This window comes from Cannabis sativa, chromosome 9 (assembly GCF_029168945.1).
Source record: "Cannabis sativa cultivar Pink pepper isolate KNU-18-1 chromosome 9, ASM2916894v1, whole genome shotgun sequence".
Classification (NCBI taxonomy): domain Eukaryota; kingdom Viridiplantae; phylum Streptophyta; class Magnoliopsida; order Rosales; family Cannabaceae; genus Cannabis; species Cannabis sativa.
Window position 1 is genome coordinate 39,722,100 of NC_083609.1, and position 14,353 is coordinate 39,736,452.

At 41.2% G+C, this 14,353-nt stretch overlaps 1 non-coding gene across 1 annotated transcript; it reads right to left on the reverse strand.

The window, feature by feature from the left end:
* Positions 1–8,190: 8,190 nt before the first annotated feature.
* On the reverse strand, positions 8,191–8,297 carry LOC115724324 (small nucleolar RNA R71). The gene has a single exon (XR_004013121.2). It is a non-coding gene; the product is annotated as a small nucleolar RNA R71 (small nucleolar RNA).
* Positions 8,298–14,353: the final 6,056 nt, after the last annotated feature.

A 14,353-nucleotide genomic window follows, 5' to 3' on the forward strand; every position in this document is an offset into this window, starting at 1 on the left:
CATTTTTACGTCGTACTGGTCATGTGGCCTTTTAAGACTATGCAAGCTCCTAATCTATTTTGAAGCCTTAGGTAAGATAAAAACAATTTTACATAAAATTCTATGGGTAAAATTTTTTTATATTTTTACATTCAATTTTTTTCTCTAATATTTATACAATGTTTTATAAAAATAACAAGAAAACTACATGAAATTTTAGGAAAATTTTTAACCCCGAAAATTGGTGCTTGTTGTTTTCAAAGTTAGCAGATCAAGGCATGAGAGACGACATGTCTGTAATCACCCGGCCAAAGAATTACTCAACGTACCTTGGCCTACAATGTCACTCGACCATGAGAGTGACAATGTCACTCAGCCTTGAGAGTGACAAAGTCACTCGGTAAAGGCATTGAGAGGTCACTCTGAAAGGGAAATGAAATGTCACTCAGCCAAGGACATCTCATCTTTGTAGATCTCCTTCTCAGCTTTCTATAATAACTTGAATTTCCCAAATCGGGTTAATATTGAGGGAGTTATGCTCAAAATACGGAAGTGGTACAAGGCTTCAAAAAAGTCACTCGGCAATAACTATTCAAGAGGTCACTCAGAAAAGGAAATGAAATGTCACTCCACTAAGGACATCTCAGCTTTGTATTAGCCTTCTATATCAACTTGAATCGCCCAACTTGGGTCAATATGGAGAGAGTTACACTCAAAATACGAAAGGGGTGCAAGACGAGTAAGACTCACTTGACAAAGAAGCCTTGGACCATCCTTAAGTCACTCGGCCAATGTTTTCGAGAAGTCACTCAACCAAGGTTCTCGAGAAGCCACTCGGCCAAGGTTCTCAAGAAGTCACTCGACCCAGAACTTCAAGAAGTCACTTAGCCAAGAACTTTAAGAAGTCACTCCTCAAGCACTTCAAGAAGTCACTCAGCGAAGGTTCTCAAGAAGTCACTCGACCAAGCACCTCGAGAAGTCACTTAGCAAAGATTCTCGAGAAGTCACTCTGCCAAGGTTCTCGAGAAGTCACTTTGCCAAGGTTCTTAAGAAGTCACTCGACCAAGCAGTTCAAGAAGTCACTCGGTCAAGGTTCTCGAGAAGTCACTCAACCAAGAACCTCGAGAAGTCACTTGGCCAAGCGCCTAGAGAAGTCATTCAACCAAGGTTGTCGAGAAGTCAGTCGACCAAGCACCTTAAAAAGTCACTCGGCCAAGGTTTTCGAGAAGTCACTCATCCAAGCACTTTAAGAGGTCACTCGACCAAGCTTCTTGAGAAGTCGCTAGACTAAGGTTCTCGAGAAGTCACTCGGCCCAGTTCTTGAGAAGTCACTCGGCCCAGTTCTTGAGAAGTCACTCGGCCCAGCACCTCAAGAAGTCACTCGTCCAAGGTTCTTGAGAAGTCTCTCAGCAAAGGTTCTCGAGAAGTCATTTGGCCAACGTTCTCGAGAAGTCACTCGGCCAAGAACCTCAATAAGCCACTCGGCCCAGGTTCCCGAGAAGTCACTCGGCCAAGGTTCTCAAGGAGTCACTCGACCAAGCACCTAAAGAAGTCACTCGGCCAAACACTTCAAGAAGTCAACCCAAGCATTTTAAGAAGTCACTCAGCCAAGCAATTTAAGAAGTCACTCAGCAAAATCCTTCAAGAAGTCACTCGGTCAAGCACTTTGAGAAGTCGCTTGGCCAAGCCTCCCACGAAGACACTCAGTCATGACAGTTTAGAACTTGGTGGAATCTTCCCAAGCAAGAATGAAGCTACAAGAATATAGACACAAGGATAGAGTAAGCACACAAGGAGAGTACGACGATGCCTTTTGAAAGTTCTCAAAGAAAGGAGGTACTAGAAGTGGAGGCATCGCATCTACAGGGTCTAAAGACCCGTCCAAGTGTACTCTATAGCCACTACCCGTGCACCCCAGGACCACTTGACACCAGACAAGAGTATGAGGTGCAACACCACCTCCTGCGCATGCAGCTTGTAGGGTGAAAGTGACACTTTGTTCCCTTGGGACCACCATGTACCTTAGGCTTTTATAGCCTATAAATACCCCTCCTTCAGATGTAGAAGAGCATTGAAAAATCATTCTTCTAACCACCATATTGAGAGTAATAGAAAATTTTCTTTTTTTTCTATACTTTGAGATAGTCAGTTAAGTTTGTATTTCATATTCTTCTTCATCTTAATTCTGGGCTTGAAGTAGAGTTTGATTTTTCGGCCAGCAAGTTAGTTGATGAGTTCTCACCATCAATAGTTTGGCACCGTATGTTGGAACGACAAGCTTCAACAATCGTTCTTTGTCATTCCTTCACAAAATAACCATTATAAGATGACCAGAGACTCTCGTTGCCTTCAAGGCACGCAAATTCACCCCAGTGGCAACCACGTGATCTCATAAGAGCGGGATCCAATGCAACCCATCACCGAAGAAGACAATGTGTGTAGTCGTAGGCCTATAGTAAGAAAAGGGAGTGAGAATGTTGGCAGACCCCAAAGAGAAAGGAATGATGCAAACATGTGAGGGTGTGAAGCAAAGCAAGGGGACACTCGCCATGTGGAAATCCTGATGGATAAGTAGCAAAACAGAGTCCCAACCTCTGTCACGATCAAAGGTGAAGATGGGGCGCAAAGGCAAAGGGTCCCAACACCCATAAGACACTTTTGCCCCAATACTAGAGAACCCTTAAGTCTTGCAACGTGGACTAAAAGAGTATCAAAAGAAAATTAGAGATTTGATGGAAGGCATCAGCAAGAAGTATCCGACGAGGCTCCCAAAGTGTAGAGGGACGTCTAAACTATTAGAAGAGGACCTTGCATAGGAGGGGCACTCGTAAGGGAAGAGATAGGTACACCAGAGAGGCAAGGCAAGAGCCCTAAGTTTAGAGCTTAGAGAAAAGACCTCTAGAAAATTTCAAGGGAGAAAGCGGCCCAATCACCTTTACAGAAGAAGATGCAAGAGGAGTAAACTTTCCACACGATGACCCGTTAGTACTTAAAATTTAGTTAGCTAATGCTCCATTGCACCGAACATTGGTTAACAATGGGAGTTCAGTAAATATCCTTTACTTCACAGTCCTAAGCGAGATGAGACTAGGACTTAGAGATCTAAAACCCTGTGCCTTGCTGATATATGGATTCATCGACAACTTGATTCAACCACAACGAAAAATAGAGTTAGTCTTGATAGTTGGGGAATGACCTCGCTGCTCCACAGTGATGGTCACGTTCTTAGTAATATATTTTCTATTGTCTTACAACACTGCATTGTGGAGGCGACGAGGGTCCACGGAAACCACAACCATGTCAAGGAAGTTTGTATGGGACATCAACTTTAGCGGCCATGTAGGTGGTCTCAGGACTCTTAGTTAGGAGGGTGAAGCATGTGTACTTCTCCTCCTTTCCCTTTTGGTTTTGTGGGTCAAGACACCCAAGAAGTCACTTGGCCAAGACTCCCGGGAAGTCACTCGACCATGCTTCCTTAGAAGTCACTCAACCATGCTTCTTGAGAAGTCATTCACCTAAGACTCCTGATAAGGCACTCGGCCATGCTTCCTAAGAAGTCACTCGGCCAAGACTCCCGGGAAGTCACTCGACCATGCTTCTTGAGAAGTCAAAACTTTCATGTGTAGGTAAAGGAAACGCGAAAGATAAATAGGAGTGAGCTTGAGCTAGGATGGGATTGTACATGTCATGGCAGCGTGACCTGGAATGTTCGGTCTCAGACATCTAGGGTTTCCATTTTGTAATCACTGTGCGACCTGACATAATATATTTTTGAATTTTTTTGTAAAAGTTTAGAAACGGGATCCCGGAATTTGTAAATATTTTAAATAAAGTTTATAAAGTTTCACATTAATATCCAAAGTTTTAATTTTTCATGATTTTTGAGAAAAATCTTCGATTAGCAAAGATTTCACTACAATTGAAAAATCAGTGTAGCGTGCCTTAGCATTAGAGCGTTACAATTTTTGTATTAGAGCCGCCAGGTTTGTCTACAGAAGCTTGCCAAGACATGTACAATCTTCATCAGAGAAAGCTCGGCTCACGGTTCAGTAAGCCTGTACTTGTTTAGTGTTATATGTGATTATGAAAACATGTTAGGAAGCATATTAGATTATAGTTCTTTATTTTAAATGTGTTGCCTTAAAATCCATAAGAGCGGTATTAAGCTTTATGATCGCTATTTGACCAACCTGGCTTATGGGTTCGAAGGCTAGAGGTGGTTAGGGAAATACAATTCCCTAGATTCCCTGTGGTCACAATTGAGGCCGTGGCAGAGTTCAGGGTGGTCAACATGTGAATCCACCACAAGCTACTCCTGATTGGGAGAAGAGATTCGTGGAAATTCAAGATCGTATCTGTTGACCTCGCTTTTAGCAAACGACAATGAGTCTTATTTAGTAAACGATAAGTGATCTATAGCAATTGATATATACTAAAGATAATATAAAGACATAAGAGTTTTATAAAGGTTCATCCCTGAGCAGTTCGGTAATAGCCTAATCCTCGTTATTTGTATTGACTTAAGAACAAGGAGAAAGGTTCCTTTCTTATAGCTCTTACAACAGTATCTCTGAATATGAATTCTTAGATAATATCTCTAGGGTTAAGTCTCAACTGAAATGTTTGCGACCTTTTGCCCAGTGAACATGCGTCACTATTTATAGGGCTGTGAACTTGGAGAGGAAGTGTTTCCCTTCTCGTTACAATGGATATAAACAAAAAGATCACGGGATTAATGTTGAATACAAAGATCGTGGGATAAATGCAGAATACACTGATCGTGGGATCGTGTGTATGCCATATCCCTGTAATTTGATCCCCAAGTTATAGGGATTTCGTTGATGACTCATAATGCGAAAGCTGAATTCGCTAAGTGTTAGTTGCTCTACGTGGATTACTGATTGCTTTGCTCTGGGCATGCCAGCGAGGCATCCTGTTTGGACTATACAATCCAAGTAGATACTCCAAGTTTATTCCACGTGTCACCATTATGTGATGCCACGTCAGAGTGCAAAAATTGGGATAACATTTGCCCTAAGTCTGTACGCGACTTCCAAAGTTGCGTGTAGACTTCATCCGAGCTGCTTCTGCCTTTGGATGGGGACACGTGTCGGGCGCGACTGTCCGAGACTGGATGTGAGGCTGAATGGGCCTCCCTTCAGTTTTTGGCTAACAAATGCTTTGACAATTAATATTTCGAAATTCAATTATCTCTCACCACGGTTGATGGCTGCACTTGATTATTTTTCATTTCCCATATTTTCTTTTAAGGGTAAACCAAGGTGTCTGAGGTTTCTTTGGAATGATTACCTCTTTTCGTGACTTGCCTATAAATATCAACCAGCATTGACATATAAACTCATTTTCACTATCCTTCTTTGCTAAGTGAGTTCAGAGCGAAAAGAGAGGTTTTTGGCTTCAAGTTTGTTGAAGTGCCTTCATTGAAACTGCTCGTTGGATTGACGTTGCTTGAACCCTGACATCTGACTCTTGAGTAAGTTCTTGATTTCCTTTATGCTTACTTTTGCATGTTTATATTTCAAATGTACCTTAGACTATACTGTAGAAAAATATTTAGGAAACCCTAGGTTCAAAAACTCTGTGATTGTTCTATGTCATGGTTTCATGCGATTTTACAGTCCATGATGCTTGTGTTCTGAACTGCATAATGCCTGTCTTTCATCTTGCTTATTCTAAGCTTCATGAAATTTTTGCCCTAACTGGAGAAAATTTCAAACTTCTTGAGTACTCTTGGTCGGCATATTTGCTTGTTTATTGTTTGATATTTCGACTAAACACTCATCTTCTGTGTTGTCTTTTGTAGATGAACCCATGTGAGTTTTGGGAAAGCGAACATCGAATCGACCAGGACCTGCTTCAACTTTTGCACGAGGACCATCCTCATCTTTGTTCTAGCCCACCTTCTTTTAGTGAAGGAAATTCTCCCCTAAATCTTGTACCCATCCATAGAATGATGGCTCGTACCAAGAAAACAAAGCGTTTGGCTGAAGCATCTGATCCTGAAGTGGCTCAGCACGCCACTTTGCCCAGCGCCAAACAGAATCCAGCCGTCTAGGAGGAGGGGGATCATGAAGGGGACGCTAAGGTGTAGGAGATTGAGGAGCAGGATGACGTACGTCCTAGCAGTTCCTCAGAGGTGGAGGAAGAGACAGACGTTGAACACCCAAACTATGGGGAGTACAATGAGGCTGGGGAGCCAGTCGATGCTGATGGAGACGTCCTAGTTGATGGCGTGGACTACTGTTAGGCTATTTTCGGCCTATATTTTGGATCGATTTTATGTGCGTTTTTCACTGTGTTGGGACGGAATTACGCGTGCTCTCTATGTTTTCAGGTTCTTTGGAACAATAGAGGTCTTGGGATGCAAAAATTCAGTAAAAGACGAGCTGAGCCAAGAAAAACACCATTTTGAGGAAATATGCATATCTGGCCGCGGCTAGATCATGAAGCAGATGCAGGAATTTTCGAGGCTACAGTCGCTGCGGCGAGATATACCCTCGTCGCGGCGATATGAAAGTTACATAACCATGTTTTTTATCACCTATCTGGCCGCGTCGAGAGAGAGCGTGGCCGCGGTGAGATTCCGTACGACTCAGGGGTATTTTTGTCTGATAAACCCTAAAAATCAAATATAAATAGAAAATTGCAATTGGAAGTCAGGGGAAGCGATTTGGAGAGCCAAAACACAGCAGAAAGCAGCAGGAAGAGCAGAGTGATTCAAAGTGAAGATCCAGAATTCATCCACCAACAGTTTCTTTCTTTATTCCTCTTTAATTTATTTATGTTGAATGTTGTCATAGGAATGGTTATGGATTTATTTCTGAACTAAATTTCCCATTTAGGGAGGATGATGATTGTTGTTTAATGTTTTTGCCTAGTTAATGTTTAATTGTCATTCCTCCATTCTTGTTTGTGAAATTATCTTTACTTGTGCTTAATTTCATGTTTAAGATTGATCACCTTGTGCATGCTTTATGATCTCAATTCGAAATGTGAAAAGTGTGAATTGAGAATGCTAAAATTTGATAATCGATGTTCTATGTGAAACGAGAGTATTCACATGACTTATGTGACGAGTAGATTATTACCTAATGCTGATTTCATGTTAGTTTAATTAAGGAATTAATTAGAGAACAAGTGATTTAGAACCTAGAAGATCTGAAAAGAGCTAGGTTACTTTATAATCTGTCATTCAAGAATAGGATAGCAATTAGGCATTAACAATTTGGGTAAACAACAATAGCCTTCTCCTCCCTATCATGTGATCTTGCTTAACTTTAACTGTGTTATTAAGTTTTCTGAATTACTTTAATTCTTTTAAATTATAAATACTTTTGATTTGCCAAATAGAATTATAGGTATAGTTTAGTAGTAATTAATCCAATTCCCTGTGGTTCGACCTCACTTGCATGAGCTACTACTTGACTATGTATACTTGCGTAGTGTTTATGATTTTCGTAACATGTTTTTGACGCCGTTGCCGGGAAATTGTATAAAGATTAATATTACACAAAATTATACTAACTTCTACTTTGGTATATTTTTTTTTCTTGTTGAATTTCTAAACTTTCTCTTGCAAAACTGTTTTTTATCTATTTCAGGTATTTTGAGTGCATGCGGGGCCAAGGGAAAGCAGTTGTATTAGCCGTTGACCCCGAAATCGAGAAAACTTGTAGGAGAAACCGAAAGAACAAGAGGCAAGAAAGAGTTTCAGCAACTGTTGAAACATCAAAAATCATGGCTGCTAATGTGAATGCTAATGCTGCAAACAATGGAGGCAAAAACGGTAATAATGGAGGTGCCATTGAAGATCAAGCTAATGGTCGTAGCTTGAGAGATTACATCCTCCCTACTCTTATTGAAGTGCAGTCATGTATCAGGCCACCCGCAGTGGATGCTAATAACTTTGAAATCAAGCCTGCCATACTCCAGATGGTGCAATCGCCAGTCCAGTTTGGTGGACTCCCTTCAGAAGATCCTAATCTGCGTCTCTCAAACTTCATGGAACTTTGTGAGACTTTTAAAGTCAATGGAGTTAGTGATGATGCCATACGTCTGTGACTGTTCCCATTCTCACTTAGAGAAAGAGCCAAGAGTTAGCTGAATTCCTTGCCATCCAACTCCATTGCCACTTGGAATGACTTGGCAACAAAGTTTCTGTCAAAGTTCATTCCTCCAGCAAAGTCAGCCAAGTTGCGAGGAGAAATCAACAACTTCTGTCAGCAAGATAATGAATCTCTCCATGAGTCTTGGGAGAGGTTCAAGGATCTCATCAGAAAGTGCCCTCATCATGGTATAGAGAAGTGGATGCTGGTTCACAACTTCTACAACGGGCTAGTAGGTAACACTATAACTCTTATAGATGCAGCAGCTGGTGGAGCATTTATGAAAAAGAGTGCAAATGAGGCTTATGATCTGTTGAAGAGATGGCCCTAAACAATCAGCAGTGGCCAACTGAAAGAAGTCAAACTAAGAAGGTCGTTGGTGTGCTAGAGGTTGATGCCATTACAAACCTGACAGCTCAGGTTGAGGCCTTAACAAAGCTAATCGCAGGGAAAGTTAAACAAGCCCAAGTTGTTTGTGAGATATGTGGAGGTCCCCATCACTTTTCTAAGTGTCAGGCAGATGTGGATGATTTTCCAATGGATGAAGCAAAAGTCATTGGAAATTATTCGCAGAACAATAACAACAATTATGGGTTCAACCAAGGTGGTAACTGAAGGAGCAGTGGGTTCTATCAGCAAAGAAATCAGAACCAAACACAGAACCAACAATATACTGAGCAACAATATACTGAGCAGTGGGTTCAACCAAGGTGGTAACTGAAGGAGCAGTGGGTTCTATCAGCAAAGAAATCAGAACCAGACACAGAACCAACAATATACTGAGCAACAAAGCTCTAGTGGAAATTCCAATTTGCAGATCGATTTATTGTTACAATTCATGACTGAAACTAGATCTTCCATTAAAGATTTGCAGACTCAAATGGGGCAGCTAGCGACACAGGTAGCAACCTGTCCTCAAGGAAATTTGCCTAGTACAACTGAAGTTAATCCTAAGGAAAACTGTAAGGCAATTACCCTGAGGAGCGGTAAGAAATATGATGGGCCTGAGATGATACAACCAGCTAATGAAGAGATTAAAGTTCAACTATAGCCAACCCCAACATCAACAGAAGAGAAGGTTACTGATAGCCTTGCACCACCATAATAGTCTCCACCAATCAGTATTGATCATCATGTAAAGATACCTTATCCTCAGAGACTCCGTAAGACCAATCTAGACAAGATTACAAATCAACATTGCTTTTGCTGAAGCTTTAGAGCAGATGCCGAGTTATGTGAAGTTCATGAAGGAGATTCTGTCTAAGAAGAAAAAATGGAGGACTATGAAATTGTGGCTCTAACTGAAGAGTGCAGTGCCATTCTGCAAAAGAAACTCTCTCCCAAACTCAGAGATCTAGGGAGTTTCACTATTCCTTGTACCATTCTGAGAATTGAAGGAATAAATGCACTTTGTGACTTGGGGGCCAGCATTATTTGATGCCTCTGTCTGTTTTTAGAAGATTACAGTTGGGAGAAGCAAAGCCAACCACGGTAACTCTACAATTGGCGGATCGATCACTAGCCCATCCTAGAGGAGTCATTGAGAAAGTGTTAGTCAAAGTTGACAAGTTCATCTTTCTAGTTGACTTTATTGTTCTGGATATGGAAGAAGATAGCAATGTCCCAATCATACTTGGGAGACCATTCTTGGCAACTGGCCAAGCTTTGATCGATGTTCAGAAGGGTGAATTAAAGCTGAGAGTCCAAGGAGAAGAAGTGGTTTTTAATGTGTTAAAGGCGATGACTTACCCGAAGGCAAGAGATAATTGTTACTTTGTTGATTTGATTAATACAATTGTGAGTGAGAAGAAGTTGATAGATGACCCTTTAGAACTGAGTTTAATTGAAGATGATTTGACGGAGCTAGAGGAAAAAGAAGCAATTGGTTATGTTAAATGGCTTGATTCCTATGGGCCATTATACAGAAAGTGCTATAAAGAGTTGGGAGTAGTACCAAGAGAGCTTGCACCATCTACTGAAAACCTCCGGAGCTTGAGTTGAAGGTGCTCCCTAGTCACTTGAGGTATGAGTTCTTGGGAGAAGATAAGAAGCTGCCAGTTATAGTGTCACCCTCACTTTCTAATATGCAAACAGATAGATTGCTCAGAGTACTTCGGGCGCACAGCAAGGCTATTGCATGGACACTTGGTGATGTCAAGGGAATCAGTTCGTCAACTGTGATGCTTCGAACTCTGATGGAAGAAAATGCTAAACCAACAATTGATGCTCAACGCAGACTCAATCCACCCATGAAGGAAGTTGTCAAAAAGGAAGGCGTCAAGTTGTTAGATGCTGGAGTGGCTTACCCAATCTCAGATAGTAAATGGGTTAGTCCGGTATAAGTAGTTCCGAAGAAAGGTAGGATGACAGTAATCAAGAATGAGAAGAATGAGTTGATTCCCACAAGAACAGTCACTAGTTGGAGGATTTGTATTGACTATAGAAAACTCAACAAAGCAAACCGCAAAGATCACTTTCCCTTGCCCTTCATTGATCACATGCTAGACAGGTTAGCAGGGCAAGAGTATTTCTATTTTCTTGATGGCTACTCTGGATACAACCAAATAGCCATAGCACCGGAGGATCAGGAAAGGACTACTTTTACATGTCCTTATGGTACTTTTGCTTTTACTCTATTCTCAATCACTGCCATGCCCTACCATGTGGGGGACATTTCAGTGGAACAAGAATAGCTGCCAAGGTGTTGCAGAGCGGATTCTTTTGGCAAGCACTTTTCAACTATGCTAGTACTTTTGTGAAGGCATGTGATCGTTGTCAGCGCACAAGTAATATCTCAAGGAGAAACGAAATGCCTTTGTCAGGAATCTTGGAAGCAGAATTGTTTGATGTGTGGGGGATAGATTTCATGGGTCCTTTTCCTTCATCTTTTAGCAATATATACATCTTAGTGGCTGTGGACTATGTGTCAAAATGGGTTGAAGCTGCAGCAACACTAGCCAATGATGGTAAAACAATTATGCGGTTCCTTCAGAAGAACATATTCACTCGGTTTGGTACTCCCCGAGCAATCATAAGCGATGAAGGGAGTCACTTCTGCAACAAATAGTTTGAAGCACTCCTATCGAAATATGGTGTTCGTCATAGAACTGCTCTACCGTACAATCCGCAAAGTAATGGCCAAGGTGAAATTTCTAACCAGGAAATCAAGATGATTCTGGAGAAAACGGTGCAGAGATCAAGGAAAGCCTAGTCAAGAAATTTAGATGACGCACTGTCGGCCTATAGAACAGCGTTCAAGACGCCAATCGAGATGTCATCATATCGGTTGGTGTTTGGAAAGGCTTGCAATTTACCGGTGGAATTAGAACACAAGGCGTATTGGGCTATGAAGACTCTCAATATGGATTTAAAGGCTGCAGGAGAGAAAAGATTACTGCAATTGGAAGAGATGGAGGAGCTTCGGCATCAGGCTTATGAGAACGCTAAGATCTACAAGGAAAGAACTAAAAAGTGGCATGACCGAAGCTTAGTCAGAAAGGATTTTAACCTGGGCAGCAAGTTCTACTTTTCAATTCAAGGTTAAAGATGTTTCCTGGTAAGCTAAAGTCAAGGTGGTCAGAGCCATTTACAGTGGTCAAAGTGTTTCCCTATGGAGCGGTGGAGGTGAAAGGAGAAAGCCCCGATACTTTCAATTTGATCAAGCCAAGTCAGCCATGATTCTGGCGTCACTATGAAGAACTCCGTCAATGTCTAGCCGTGCGACGATAAAGACAGCGCTAATTGGGAGGCAACCCTAGTTTTCTTTATGTTTTAGTTGAACTCTTTTATGTTTTAGTCGTTATTTTCTTTTTCTGATCTTTGTAGTTTTGTTTAGAAAACTGGTAAAACAATTTTGTGGTTTTCTTTAAATTTTTGTAGTGTATAAAAAAAAAGTTTTTTTCGAAAATCGTCCCAGTAGCTGCGGCCATACGATTTGGGCAGAAAGCTATTTTTAGGTGCCTAACTGGCCGCGGCGAGAAGGAGGCCCGCCGCGGCGATATCTCCTAAGCAGAGAGCACATTTTTTCGTGCTATCTGACCGCGGCGAGATAACACGAGGCGGCAATAAAAAGGGATTCATAATTTCAAAATTAAGAAACCATTTTTTCCAAAATCCCTAACAATGTTCAATAGAGTTCTTGTGATTAGGATTTCGTTTGTTTGTGAGTGGGTTATTTCCCGGGAAGTTGATTTTTAGGGGGAAGTGCTGCCAAATTTTTTAAAAAAAATCTTGAGTGTTAGAATTTTTGGGTAAGATGGGTCCTAAAAGATCTAGAGTGAGTGAACAAGGGGGAGCTTCATCATCTAACCCACCTAGGGGTCGCTCTAATCTAGATAGAGCGAGGTTTGCTAATATGGATGCTCAAGAGCAATTTTTCAAATTGAAAGATAGGCCATTCATTGAAGACAGGGGGATAGATATTATTAACCTTAGCCAAACTACAAACATTCCAGCTGTATTTGACTCCATCAGAGAGCAAATCTTAAATAGGCAGTGGACTAAGTTTGTGGATGTCAGTGGGTGTAGCAACCAAACCTTAGCTTTAGAAATTCCTAGCCAACTGGCCAGAAAGAGAGGATGACAAAGTGAGGGTTAGGGGGGTTAAAGTGCCTGCTTCCACAGCCGCAATTCATGCTCTGTATGATCTACCAACCTTCACTTTAGAAGAGCAGCCATTGAAGCAGCAACTTTGGGCAAAGAGTTTGAATTATGAGGACATCGCTGAAACCCTAGGGTATCCAGGCCTTAGGTTTCATGAATTTGATGGAGAACCGTGTCAATTGTATCGGTGTGAACTCAACCCGGTAGCCAAGGCATGGCTGTACTTAATTAGTGCAAGGTTGGTCCCGAACAAACATTATTCTGATGCTCAGATTGACAGGATTAAGTTTGTCTATGGAATTATGAAAGGTTACAACTTGAATGTGGGGGACATCGTTAGAGTGACATTTGATATGATGGTTGAGGGCTCTTGTGGTGGTGGACTTAGGCTTGCTGGAATTATAACCGATCTCTGTGAGGCACATGGAGTACCACAGTACTCTTATAATACAAAAGTAGTGCCACAACGCAGTATTACCTTGTCCACTGTGCTTCGCTTCAAACCACCTCACCCTTATGGACAACAGCCAGCTCAGAGAAATCCTCCTGCAAGAGAACAAGAGGAGCATGAAAACATTGAACCACCACGTCTTGTTGGGCCTCTCGACCCAGCCATGCAGTACACTCATGATCAGCTGAATTATCTGATTCAGCAAAACATGCACATGCAGAATTACATGGCCCAACGGAATGTTTTCGATGAGCAGCAGGTGGCCCAATTGAACGCGCTAGTCACGAAAATGAATGTTGGTGTGGACAATCCTAACTATTTTGCCATGCCACCCCGCTTCAACCCCTATGATCAGCCACCTCCGCCAAACGCCTTCTAAGGGGCTGAGGTAAGTTTGTCTCATCCTGGTTTATTGTCACACATTGGGGACAATGTGCATCTTTAGTTTTGGGGGAGAGACTTAATTTTTTTTCAGTTTATTTCAGTCTTTTCGTTTTGTTTTAGTTAGTTAGTTTTTGTTAGTGTCGTGTGTTGATAGCTAAGTTGGAAAATTGATTCAACCACTATTATTCACTTGTGCAATGGATTAAAATCTTAACTGTGTGCTTGACTCATAACTGTTTGAATTAAGGTGGATGTGTATTAGAAGGTTGTTCATGTAGATGGAAAACATTTGTTTTTGACGCATATCACTTGTGTTCTTTTTGGATTGTGGAATGATTGACTTGACATGGAATAGAATTTGTTTGACATACTCTTTTGAAGCGAAATCCTTGACGCTTGTTGTTTGGAAAATGATTTAGGCAAGTTTTCTTTGGATCGATTGAGCCTCTCGAGCCTACCCAAAAATTTTACCCTAGTATACCAAGAGTTGAGCCTTAACCTATTCTAAAAATTTCTCACCACTTAATTAAGCTAAACTCGTTATCCTTAACTCTTTTCACCCTAAAAATACCTTATTATGCCATAATCCTTTAAGCAAGTTTGGGGGGATAAATTGTTGTAAGTGGGGAAAGAAATTGTATTAGTAAGAGATTGAAAAAAATATATATATATATATAATAAAGTTATTATGTGTTGTGCCTCTATTGAAAAAAAAAAGATAGAAGAAGAAAAAAAGAGAAAAAATATGTGATAATGTCTTTTTGAAAATCAAATGTGAACAATGAGGTAGGCACATAGGAAAAAAATATGC